Source organism: Schistocerca cancellata, chromosome 1 (genome assembly GCF_023864275.1).
Source record: "Schistocerca cancellata isolate TAMUIC-IGC-003103 chromosome 1, iqSchCanc2.1, whole genome shotgun sequence".
Lineage (NCBI taxonomy): Eukaryota > Metazoa > Arthropoda > Insecta > Orthoptera > Acrididae > Schistocerca > Schistocerca cancellata.
The window spans coordinates 160,155,616-160,169,115 of NC_064626.1; the positions used below are offsets into that span (position 1 = coordinate 160,155,616).

General features: G+C 44.1%; 1 protein-coding gene across 2 annotated transcripts in view; it reads left to right on the forward strand.

The window, feature by feature from the left end:
• LOC126167629 (protein yippee-like 2) overlaps positions 1–13,500 on the forward strand; it is a 685,352-nt gene that overhangs the window by 340,195 nt on the left and 331,657 nt on the right. The gene's annotated exons all lie outside the window — the stretch shown is intronic.

A 13,500-nucleotide genomic window follows, 5' to 3' on the forward strand; every position in this document is an offset into this window, starting at 1 on the left:
ACAAATTCAGTCCCGTACTTTCATGCGCCGTACAAGGGAGGCCTTGCGTCACGGTTCGTGGTCGAAATTCTGATGATCGTTGCCTGTTTTTTGTTCATTTTTATTGATTTCTGCTGTATTAAGCATAACAAAAATGTGAAGAAGTCTGGGCACCCATCTTGCACTGACCACCTCCATGTGCAAATGATCCGAAAAACGGTTGTTTAAAATAACCCTAACCTTGCTGCAATTTCCTCGAGATTCAACCGCCTTTCACTCAGAACTCCACTTTCAACAATAGCGATGGGTATCTCCATCTCAACAGGTCGACCAACACGTGGATCATCAGAAATGCTGTCTCAGCCCAGACGAAAGTGTTTAGACCGTTCCTTCACTGTGGAGTATGAAGGGGAAGCATCACCATAAATATCATCCAGGCAGACTTTAATTTCAGCCCGTGCAAGACCTTGTTTTGTCACGAACTTTATCAAATGGTTCTGAACACTATGGGACTTAACTGCTGAGGTCATCAGTCCCCTAGAAGTTAGAACTACTTAAACCTAACTAACCTAAGGACATTACACACATCCATGCCCGATGCAGGATTCGAACCTGTGACCGTAGCGGTCGCGCGGTTCCAGACTGTAGCGCCTAGAACCGCTCGGCCACACTGCCCGGTCGAACTTTATCAATGCACGATACTCGATTTTATCCATTGCAGCATTGCGGTACGCAACGTCTTACGGATTCACCATTCGACTCACGTTAGAGCGAGCTGCACTTTGTGTGTGCTTCTACCGACAGGTGTAGCTAGCTCCCCGCCAAGGCATTGTAACCTTCGAGCTCGTATTCGAGGTCACGCGGGAAACTTACCGGAACCTACCTCGTATCAACAAACGCGGAGGGATAGATAGCTCAATGTTTGTGTCTGTGTTAAACTCACGGTGAACACAGTATAAGATAAGTTTGTCCATCATTCCATTTTATGCCGCTCCAATCGGATAGTCAGACATGTTATTGTCGCCACTGATTCAACGTCAGTAGAGTAAGCAAACAGAAACGAGTCTTTTCGCCTATTTATGCGCCAAGCGTGACACTTTTTTACATTTTAGGTCAACTGTTAGTCCCCGCATCAAGTGTCGATCCTCTGCAGCCCTTGCTCAATTTCGCTACTGTTCTATTATTTCCCAGGTTCGACATCATCTGGCGAGAACAGCGTCGTGGACTGGTTGGTTGGTTTGTGGTATTGAAGGGATCAGACTACTAGGGCCGTCGGTCCCTATCGTCTTGGAGCTTTCGCTGTTTTTTATCTGATCATTTGTATGTATCGTGCGTAGTAACGGTCCTGTAACATGCCCTACCTTTAGATCTGACGATTTCACTGTCACGAACGACGACTTGTGATTTATATCTGTTAGGAAGTTCTCAATCCAGTTACCAAAGTGGCCCGATATTCCATAAGATTTTATTTTGATCACTAATGGAAAGTACAGAACCGTATCGAATGCCTACAGAAAGACAGGAAACACTTACTAATCTGGACGACGTTATCTACAACCGTCTGGGTCTCCTGGATGAAAACAGCGAAGAATGTTTCACGAAAGGTTTGATAGCAGACTCCACATACAGCAGACACTTTCGTTCTCGAAAAAGGTTGATACTTAAAACAAATCTAATACTTCCACAAAATGAGGAAAGACGTAGAAGCTACAAAGCTAGGGCTTCCTACGAGGCTGAGCTTTAAAGCCGGCTCTTTAAAATGGTTCGTAACACTAAACGAGCGCCTAGCGGAACACGTAGTGAGATACGCTCCTGCCAACAAGGGGCCTTGTTCGTCGTCATGCGCGGGACAGATTTAGCAGAGAGCGATCGGTTGCTTGTAGACGCGGCTGGCCTAGGCCGGTGCAGGTCAGTGATTCGGAAACAGGCGGGGTGGCAGCACGCACCTTCCAGAAGACAAACCGGATCACCAGATCATTTCGCGAAAACTTATAGACAAACGAGAACTCCCTTGGGTTGGCTTGATAAACGACCTGCACACTAATTACCTACAGAAAAACTGACAACAATACTGCTCCGCCTTAATGTACAAACATGGATAACTTTTTTTTGCGATAGTGAGATTCAGACAGCACAATTCGCAAGGAATACAATAGTAAAATGGTATTTTAGTTGAAAAATTAATGACCTGTCAGTGATGTAATGGGTCGAGTAGCTCGGTGATTAACAATGTGTAAAAAGTAATTAAGCAGTAGATGCAGTGTTGTTTCGTTTTTAGGGTTCCATAACTCAGTCGGTAGAAACTAAACCCTTACGGGATCACTTTGTTGTCCGACCGTCTGTCTCAGTCTGTCAGACTGTTCATAACCGTATTTCTCAGGAACGGGCAGACGCACCAAGTTGAAATTTCTCATATGGGACGGTCTACGGTCCCTTGGCAATATAAAAAAGTGCAAATTGGCGTGCAGATTCCAGCCTTTGTTGCCAGTGAACAGCAGTAAGCATGGATGCATCAATCAGGCGCCAGTTGCGGAGGCCCATACCATCAACGTTTGCTGAACGGCCGTTGTGGGAGTACTATTGCTAGCCCTTTGGTCGTGTAGACGGTCACTTCCTCTCAACAGTTACACGTCTATTCACCCGTACACATCTCCGCAGCCTTTGGTTCAGCTGGGTGGCCAATTGCTCAAAAGTTGCACCAGTATTCACTGGTACATATCGTCGGAGCCGTCGTTCACCCGTATCATGTATGTCCCGTGGTGCAGCACATCTATCAGAGATCATTTGAACAGCGGAGAGTACCACGGGACTGGAAGAAGGCCCAGGTCGTAGCAGTTCATAAAAATGGTAGAAAATCGGATGCACATAATTGCCGGCCAATTTCACTGACATCGATTTGTTGTAGAATCGTGGAACATATTTTGTGTTCAGACATAATGACCGTTCTAGACTCTCAGAAGCTCATCTGCAGAAACCAGCCTGCCGGAGTGGATGAGCGGTTCTAGGCGCTACAGTTTGGAACCGCACGACCGCTACGGTCGCAGGTTCTAATCCTGCCTCGGGCATAGATGTGTGTGATGTCCGTAGGTGAGTTAGGTTTAAGTAGTTCTAAGTTCTAGGGGACTGATGACCACAGCAGTTAAGTCCCATAGTGCTCAGAGCCATTTGAATCATTTTTTGCAGAAACCATCACGGTTTTAGGAAACAGCGATCATGCGAGACACAGATGGCCCTCTTTGTGCATGATATACAACAGGCTTAGATACAGGCTTCCAGGTTGCTGCCATATTTCTAGACTTTCGAAAGGCGTTCGAGTCAGTTTCGCACTGTCACTTGCTCCAAATAGTGCGCGCTTACGGTCTATCCGATGACATATGCGGTTGGATTGAAAGTTTTGTAACAGACGGGGAGCAGTATGTCGTCCTGAACGGGGTGACTTCAACAGAAACTAGCGTAACTTCAGGTGTGCCCCAGGGCAGCGTAATAGGTTCCCTGCTTCTTAAGATATACATAAACGATCTGGTTGATGGTATTGACAGCGGCATTAGACTGTTTGCCGATGATGCTGTAGTCTACAGGAAAGTAGTATCACGACAAATCCATGAGGATTTACAGAAAATAAATGCGTGGTGTAATGACTGAATGGCTGTTATCTTTCAATATTAGTAAGAGTAACCTACTGCGTATAACAAGGGAAAAATCCCCATTCATGTACGAGTACAAAATAAATGCCCCGTCTTTGGAAGCGGTAACATCCATAAAGTATCTGGGTGTGAGTATTGGAAATTATCTCAAATGGAATTACCAAATTACAGAAGTAACGTGTAAGGCGAACTCTAGATTGCGGTTTATTGGTAGAATCGTGAAGCGATGCAGTCCTTCAATTAAGGAAATTTCTTACAATATTTTAGTTCGTCCAGTCTTGGAGTATTGTTTGTCTGTATGGGACCCTTACCAGTTGGGTCTGATTCAAGAGATTGAGAAGGTCCAAAGAAGGGCGGCAAGATTCTTGACTGGTAAATTTAGCCATCGCGAGAGCGTTAAAAATGTTATAGAAAGTTTCAAGTGGGACACACTTGCAGAGAGACGGTGCGCTAAACGGAAGGGGCTGCTCACTAAATTCCGAAATCCGGTCTTCACCGAGGATGTAGAGCATATATCATTACCACCGACTTTAAAACCGCGCAATGATCACCATTCAAAGATAAGGGAAATTAGAGCTTGTAATGAGGCATTCAGACAGTTGTTTTTCCCCGCGCTATCCGAGAGTGTAACAGAGGCGGGGGGAAGGGGGGGGGGAGTATGTACCAGGTGTACCGGTATGAAATGAGCGTTAAGATACAAATGTTTCGATAGGGAACATTTGTTGCGAACGAGCCTTTTTTTTTGGTTTGACACGTGTCAAAGATATTTAGTATACATCAGGTTACGGAACAAACATCATGATATGTTTTCTTCGTGTTAACAATGTCGAACTTTGTACCAGAAAGTGATGATTTGCGGCAAGCATTAATTTTTTGTTTTCATTTGAAAAAAAAAAAAATGCTGCAGAGTCGTATCGAATGCTTGTCGAGGCATATGGTGATCATGCTGTATCAGAAGCAACATGCAAAAGATGGTTTCAACGGTTCAGAAATAATGATTTTGATGTAAGAAATGCCCTTGTGAACGTTAGACAAATCGCTCCGTTTCCACATTAGAGCAACCACTTCACTGTTCCCCTTACCCTCCTGACATGCTTTATAAAGGGTGTTACAAAAAGGTATGGCTAAACTTTCAGGAAACATTCCTCACACACAAATAAAGAAAAGATGTTATGTGGGCATGTGTCCGGAAACGCTTAATTTCCACGTTAGAGCTCATTTTAGTTTCGTCATTATGTACTGTACTTCCTCGATTCACCGCCATGATTTCATACGGGATACTCTACCTGTGCTGCCAGAACATGTGCCTTTGCAAGTACGACACAACATGTGGTTCATGCACGGTGGAGTTCCTGCACATTTCAGTCGAAGTGTTCGTACGCTTCTCAACAAAAGATTCGGTGACCGATGAATTTGTAGAGGCGGACCAATTCCATGGCCTCCTCGCTCTCCTGACCTCAACCCTCTTGACTTTCATTTATGGGGGCATTTGAAAGCTCCTGTCTACGCAACCCCGGTACCAAGTGTAGAGACTCTTCGTGCTCGTATTGTGGTCGGCTGTGATACAATACGCCATACTCCAGGGCTGCATCAGCGCATCAGGGATTCCATGCGACGGAGGATGGATGCTTGTATCCTCGCTAACGGAGGACATTTTGAACATTTCCTGTAACAAAGTGTTTCAAGTCACGCTGGTACGTTCTGCTGCTGTGTGTTTCCATTCCATGATTAATGTGATTTGAAGAGAAGTAATAAAATGAGCTCTAACATGGAAAGTAAGCGTTTCCGGACACATGTCCACATAACATCTTTTCTTTATTTGTGTGTGAGGAATGTTTCCTGAAAGTTTGGCCGTACCTTTTTGTAACACCCTGTATACCCTGCACTGCTGGTGCTGCCACCTGCCATCTTATTGCACGTTGACGTCGAACGTACTCGGTGGTGGTATTAATGTGACTGAACCTCGTATTTTGGCCAGATAGCGAGCAACCGTGTGACATATTGCTTCGGGTTTTAATTTTCGGCGTCGCAGCCCTTCTGCATCAGCCGCTGCAGAGTCGTACGCGGTGGAAGGCAGAAGCAGCCTGGAGAGTCGCTGTCTCTACCAGGGCGCCCAGATTTCGGGAGCGTTAGCGGCCGTTAATAAGCTTAACGAGCGGGTCCGCGCGGCGTTTTTCCCCCTCGGCCTGGCCGGGCAGCCTTTTTAAATTAATCTCATTACCGAGGCAAGTGATCACGTTTAATTGAACGCAGCGGCCCGTAATTTGGCCCGGTCAGCGAGTGCAAGTGAAGACCGTACGTTGGCGCCGTACGGAGTGTGTGTGTGTGTGTGTGTGTGTGTGTGTGTGTGTGTGTGTGTGCGCGAAGGCAGTGCAGTGCAGGGCTCGGCCAGTGTGCTTTATTCCATTAGCCGGCGCGCCGCCTAATCTGCCTCGCATGTGCGGCGAATTTTAATCAGCACGCCGGAAAGGAGAGCACCCTTAAGGCGCGAGAGCGCACTCCCATGCCAGCCGTGTGGGCGGAACGCCTCTGCCAGTACCCCCCTGTGGACGACTGGAAATCCTGCCTTGCGGTATTCGAAACCTTTACACGGCAAACAGAAAATACCATCTTCCATACAATCCCATTTGCGGGTAGTATCTCATATCAAATTGTCGATGTCTTCAAACGAAAAGGCATAAACATATTTTTCATCACCGACGACAAGATTAGGCAGAAGCTGCCTCACAACAGCAACACAAGAAATCGACTCTACCGTACAGGTGTCTACAAAATTGTATGTTTGGGCTCTGATGATTTCCACGTACACGAGACAAGTAGATCATTTGACATTAGATTCAAAGAACACGTGGTACCATTGTACCACACATCAGCAATAGTTAACCACATGCATTAAGCTAAACATCGTCCTAACAACATACGTAACAGCACCCTACGTATTCAATCTAGAGCGGAAAAATTAGACATCCTTGAAACACTCCAGATATACAAACACCAAAGAAAACAACCTGAATGTATCTACATGACAACATTTACAATAGCATGGTCACTGTTCTTAACAGCAACCCCCTCCCCCCCCTCTCACACACACACACACATCATCCTGCTCTTATACTTACCACAAATAATTAGTTGTGTTACCATGATATTTCCCAAATGAAAATGGGAATTTTTTTTAAAAAATTTCTTTTCAAAATTCAGTCGTGTTCGCACTACGTATGCTACAAGAACATAGGTTGTAGCATACGTGGTGCGATCAAGACTGAATTTTGAAAAGTAAAAATTTAAAAAAAATTGTTTTGATCGATGTTCCAAAAAAAGTTAATGAAAATGGGAATGCCCTTAATTCACAAACATATGAGCACATCAACAGCTTGTACCCCTGTCACCTTCAGGCTATATACAAGCTATTCTTACTAATGTTAAAAAACAACTGTAGCGACGTACATGACTCCGAGACGGGTAATTTAATACAAGTCACATGGACCGCAAATGTCAGGAAACACGCCAAAGTAGATGACACATTTAAAGTACGGATGTTATTTTCGAGCCCGCGCGTGAAGGGTAATTGAGCAATACAAACCTTGCATTCAAGCAAACGGTACAGGTTTCGAACACCTTTTGTATATCTGATCTGTTATAAGTGTAGTATATGCGACCTGTTGTAAGTATAGAAGTCACAACATTATTGTCCTCGCAGTAACCAAGCAAAAGCGGTTTTTATTTTGTGTTTCTTTCCTTTTATCCCTTTCGTTCTGTTTACATGCGTTATTTAGTAAGGGAAAAATTAGGTAATTACTTGCTAATGGCGCAATTCGGAAACGAAAACGACGCAATACTGTAAGTCTGTTGTATGAACGTTGCAACAAAGTAGCGGAGACCGCGAGACTGGTAAATAAAGTAATACCTGAATGTAAACACACAGTTGTCTCACGCAGTGAAAAAAAGTACCGCGTGCTAGAAGCATGACTCGAACCGTGAGCTCCACCCGATAGTCACGCACATAGGCGTAGAGGCACACTGACGTGAATATTTCACTTGGGTTGGAACGATCAGGTGCGACAGACGGTTTCAACCGCTGCGCGTGCGGCGTGGTAGATTAACTACTTGTCAAATGTTCAACATTTGTCTTCCACTTTCGGGGTATTTCTCGACATTTGTGGCTCCATGTGTCTTATATTAAATTACTTGTCTCAAAGTCGTCTCTGTCGCTTCAGAGGTTCTTAAACGTTAATAAGAATCACCCTGTATATCAGGTTGTATTATAAGTAGTATATCTTTCTGAAGATTATTTTAAGGCACAACACTATATTACTTCAACCTTTACTTGGTTATAACGTGTAATACGTACAATTTAACAATCTACAGCTCTGGAGTAACCAAAACCTCGCTCTCCTTCCATTCTCTGTCTCTGAATCCCAGCAATAAATTGTTATTTACGTGTAATTTTACTATTGTTGGCAACATAATTATTGCACTTAATGTTTTCAACATATCACCTCATTACGTTGATGAGTACAAAGCTTGAGCCATACAAACTTGACAGAAAAGGATTTGTGTACCACTTGAAATATTTACCCGTAACATACGTATTCATCAACCTAACACAACATCTCCACAACGCGAAGACATACTCTGAAATAACTGTTTTGTTTTGCTGTATGTTCCTTGTAGTTTGAAATACTGCTTGTGTTTTTTACTATATGTTCTTTGCACCAAGTAGTTTCTAAACACAGTCTTTGTTTACAAATTGTGACAGTTGAGATGTAATGTATTACAACAGAGAAATGAGCCTCAGACCACTGGAGATCTTCAGTTGTTTTATTTTGACGTGTACAATTGTGTGTAGTTTTTATTCAGAGACTTCCACAGAGTTGTCTTCTGAAATAGTGTCTTGTTTCTCTGCTAAATTCTGGATCTTGTATAGGACACAACATTTTAGTAATTGTCTAGGTATGTGTAAGACGGTTTGGATACAATTTGTGATAAACAATTCACCTGTTTTAGGCTGTGCTATATTTTGCTCTTCTCGGTTTGGTTGTTTTCTTGACAGAGCTGACTTTAAATACCCGCCGGCTGTTGTGCCCGGGCGGTTCTAGGCGCTTCAGTCCTAAAACGCGCTGCTGCTACGGTCGCAGGTTCGAATCCTGCCTCGGGCATGGATGTGTGTGATGTCCTTGGGTTAGTTAGGTTTAAGTAGTTCTAAGTCTAGGTGACTGATGACCTCAGATGTTAAGTCCCATCGTGCTTAGAGCCATTACCTACAAGTAACAAATCTAGCAGCCTGTATTTAGCTTAGAGCCATTTGAACCATTTGAACTAAATACCCATTTTCTCGGAACAAAGTTCAGATGATTCGTCTAGGAGGTGATCCTTGTCCGAAACTGTCCCGCTTGTGTACTAAGATTTCGTCACATTCTGAGCTTGAGATTTTAATGGAATCGGATGAGAACTTTTTAGCCAAAGTCTCCATCGCTAAAACCTTCATAGTTACATTTCAGCTATTACGAAATTGTGTACGCTACCTAGTTACAAGTTATAAAGTGTTGTTAAGCCATACTCGCCATGTGAACTCAATCCTTGAAAAAAAAAAAAAGTTATATGCAAAAGGAAAGGATATTAGAATTTATTGCCTCCTTGATAATAGTCTTTACAGAAGAAGCTTCAAGGCAGGGAAAGGAGGTTGTGGAGGCAATCGGGCGGGGCGAGGGCTTCAGCAGCCGAAATGAAGTCAAGGAAACTATTCAGATGTTCGTGTAAAGTGATTTGGCGAAACCACGTCATATTATCTAATCAAGATGGTTGACAACACAAGTTTAGTGCTTCAAATGATTTGTCGCTTCACCACCCTTCAAAACTATAATGAAGTGCTTTATAAACTTCATTTATGAAAATTTCTCATAATGTATACACGATAAATTTCATATTACAGTATTGCTACTTTTTTGTTGTTTCTTGTTCATAAACAAGTCTTATGAAGGCCGCTAACAGTCACAGTTCTTTGTATTCCACTTAAATTGTTTTATTTGCGCAAAAGTTTGGAGATATGACCATATCGTTCGGCAAATATGGGAGTACAAAACCAACGTATCGTTCCTCAGCAGTCACCTGAATTTAACAGAAAGTCTCGTTGCTGAAAATTCGTGCTGTATCAACAACTGCACCCGGCTGAGCACCCGAGAATGATTTAAATTACGTATTCGCTCCAAAAATCTCCCTTCACTCATGGAAATAATTAGTTTTTTTATCGTTGCTGTATCAGGTACGGTCACAACAAATATTATCCGTCTTTCTAAAAAAAAGGTCTAATTTCTTTTTAACCGAACTTGTTTCACCAATGTACCCTCTACAGCTCCGAAGATGCGGAAGCGAACTCTATAGCAAGGTCAGGTGTAGTGTGGAGCAAGAAAGGTTATGTGCAGTGAAATGAAAAATACTGATATTCAATCAGTTGGAAACCCATACTTTGATGCCTGCACAAGAACCAGTGAACACATGAAAAGGATAGGAAACATGAAGTCATTGATCACCATCCAGTAATACTACATAGTTATCTTTTCTGTTAGAGGGTACAGGTGATGCATAATATGAATTCGTGAACCGTGTTTGATTAAAAACAAAATGAAGATTCAGTTGGAAAAGACGGATAATATACACCGTGTAAGGGGTATAAGCGCAAAAATTTCTGTTAGTGACTGAGAACGGGGTACCAAACAACATTACAAATATATTTGTCAGTTGCAGACTGACAATCATAGCCTTTACAAGTCGTATGCTTTTTAGCTCGGTTAATACCTCAAAGAACACGTGGCAAGAGCAAGCCGCTAATGCTTATTTTCCTCTGATCAGCATGTCAGGTGTTCGGGTGTGGGTGTGTGAATGTGAACGGTTAGTCTATGCTGACAGGCGTAGTCCATTTAGTGACGCAGTACGACCTTGCAGAAGACGTATGGTCGTAAAGTTTGTGACGTGTTTGCAGAAAGACTCTTCGATGCAGAGAAAAAACAACCAACTCAGTGACTTATGTACATATTAAGGTACCACATACAAAAGTAACTGTGCTTATAATCCTCCATGTTCTGAAAACGAAACATGAACATGATTGAAACAGCAGCTGAGGAAGAATGCCTGCAAATATTAACAGTATTGACCAGAGGAGGCTGCTGGATATCTCCATCTACATCCATACTCCGCAAGCCCCCTGACGGTGTGTGGCGGAGGGTACTTTGAGTACCTCTATCGGTTCTCCCTTCTATTCCAGTCTCGTATTGTTCGTGGAAAGAAAGATTGTCGGTATGCCTCTGTGTGGTCTCTGATTTTATCCTCATGGTCTCTTCGCGAGATATACGTAGGAGGGAGCAATATACTGCTTGACTCCTCCGTGAAGGTATGTTCTCAAAACTTCAACAAAAGCCTGTACCGAGCTACTGAGCGTCTCTCCTGCAAAGTCTTCCACTGCAGTTTATCTGCCATCTCCGTAATGCTTTCGCGATTACTAAATGATCCTGTAACGTAGCGCGCTGCTCTCCGTTGGATCTTCTCTCTCTCTTCTATCAACCCTATCTGGTACGGATCCCACACTGCTGAGCAATATTCAAGCAGTGGGCGAACAAGTGTACCGTAACCTACTTCCTTTGTTTTCGGATTGCATTTCCTTAGGATTCTTCCAATGAATCTGTCTAGCATCTGCTTTACCGACGATCAACTTTATATGATCATTCCATTTTAAATCACTGCTAATGCCTACTACCAGATAATTTATGGAATTCACTGCTTTCAGTTGCTGACCTGCTATATTGTAGCTAAATGATAAGGGATCTTTCTTTCTATGTATTCGCAGCACATTACACTTGTCTACATTGAGATTCAATTGCCATTCCCTGCATCATGCGTCAATTCGTTGCAGATCCTCCTGCATTTCAGTACAGTTTTCCATTGTTACAACCTCTCGATATACTACAGCATCATCCGCAAAAAGCCTCAGTGAACTTCCGATGTTGTCCACAAGTTCATTTATGTATATTGTGAAAAGCAACGGTCCTGCGACACTCCCCTGCGGCACAACTGAAAACACTCTTACTTCTAAAGACTTCTCTCTATTGAGAATGACAATCAGCGTGGGCGGCATTTTTTTTCCTGTGGCAGTACTTAAAGTAAAAGAATTGGCATGCTGTGCTTAGCAGTTGTAATCTCGCTGTTTCATATCAACAGCATCAGCGCTAGACAGCTGTAAGACTGCGACGTGAAGCAACTGCGCGCGCGGCACTCGTCACCGCTAGCTGTAAGCAGATTTTGAAGCGCAAAAGTGATGCGCTTTCAGCGAGAGTTCTCCCGGTCGGCACGATTTGCGATCTATACGTAAACGCCTCACAGGCGGTAAGTGGGGCGGCTGGATGGCAACAGCACGACCGGGGGGTTGTGATTGACGTCACGGGCCGCCGAGAGTTTGTTTATAATGTGGTGGTGACGTCACGCGCTGCGGTATCGACCGCAGGGCGCAGCTGAGCAGCTCGGCGCGCATGCGCGGGAGAGCGGCCGCAGCTGCCGCGGCGCGCTGTTGCTAGGCGACCGGCGCGGGCGCCGGCGCTGCTCTGAGTAGGTCACCCACTGCCTGCAACAAGTTCCCCTCAGCCGTCGTGGGAGGGGGGCGGGCGAGGGGGAGGGGCGGCTGCCGCACGGTGTAAACACGGCCCGACCGCCGCCGCTCTGCAACCTGTCCGGCCTAGGCAGCTCACAGCAGCACCGTCTCTGCTTCATTGTCCGCTACAGGGGTGGTATTCCGTGTTTTGTATCTGTGCTGTAAATGAGGACAATATGTGCAAGTTGAACACCTGACACTGTAACTAAAAGAGAAGCAAAAATTCGACTGAGCTGCAAGCAATTAAAGGTCTTTACATAGTCAGGCAGCAATTGGAGTTGACGGTAAATTGAGTTCATGGTTCAGAGTAGTTACAGGCTGCAACCTGCCTCCACTGTTGTTCATATTATTTATGGATAATATGTTGAAAACAATAGACTGGCTGGGTGAGATTAAGATATGTGAACACAAAATAAGCAGTCTCGCATATGCGGATGGCAGCTTCGATTGAAAGTTTGCAAAGTAATATTTCAGAGCTAGATCAGGGATGTAAGGACTATGGTATGTAGATTAGCGTTTCCAAAACGAAAGTAATGTCAGTGGGAAAGAGATGTAAACGGATTGAGTGCCAAATAGGAGGAACAAAGCTAGAACAGGTGGACGGTTTGAAGTACTTAGGATGCATATTCTCTCAGGATGGCAACATTGTGAAAGAACTGGAAGCGAGGTGTAGCAAAGCTAATGCAGTGAGCGCTTAGCTACGATCTACTCTCTTCTGCAAGAAGGAAGTCAGTACCAAGACTAAGTTATCTGTGCTCCGTTCTATCTTTCGACCAACTTCGTTGTATGGGAGCGAAAGTTGCGTGGGTTCAGGTTACCTTAACAGAAAGGTTGAGGTTACGGATATGAAAGTAGCTAGGGTGATTGCAGGTACTAGTAGATGGGAACAATGGCAGGAGGGTGTCCACAATGAGGAAATCAAAGAAAAACTGGGAATGAACTCTATAGATGTAGCAGTCAGGGCGAACAGGCGTAGATGGTGGGGTCATGTTATACGCATGGGAGAAGCAAGGTTACCAAAGAGAGTCATAGGTTCAGCAGTAGAGGGTAGGAGGAGTCGGGGTAGACCAAGGAGAAGGTACCTGGATTCGGTTAAGAATGATTTTGAAGTAACAGGCTTAACATCAGAAGAGGCACCAATGTTAGCACTGAATAGGGGATCATGGCGGAATTTTATAAGGGGGACTATGCTCCAGACTGAACGCTGAAAGGCATAATCAGTCTTAGATGATGATGATG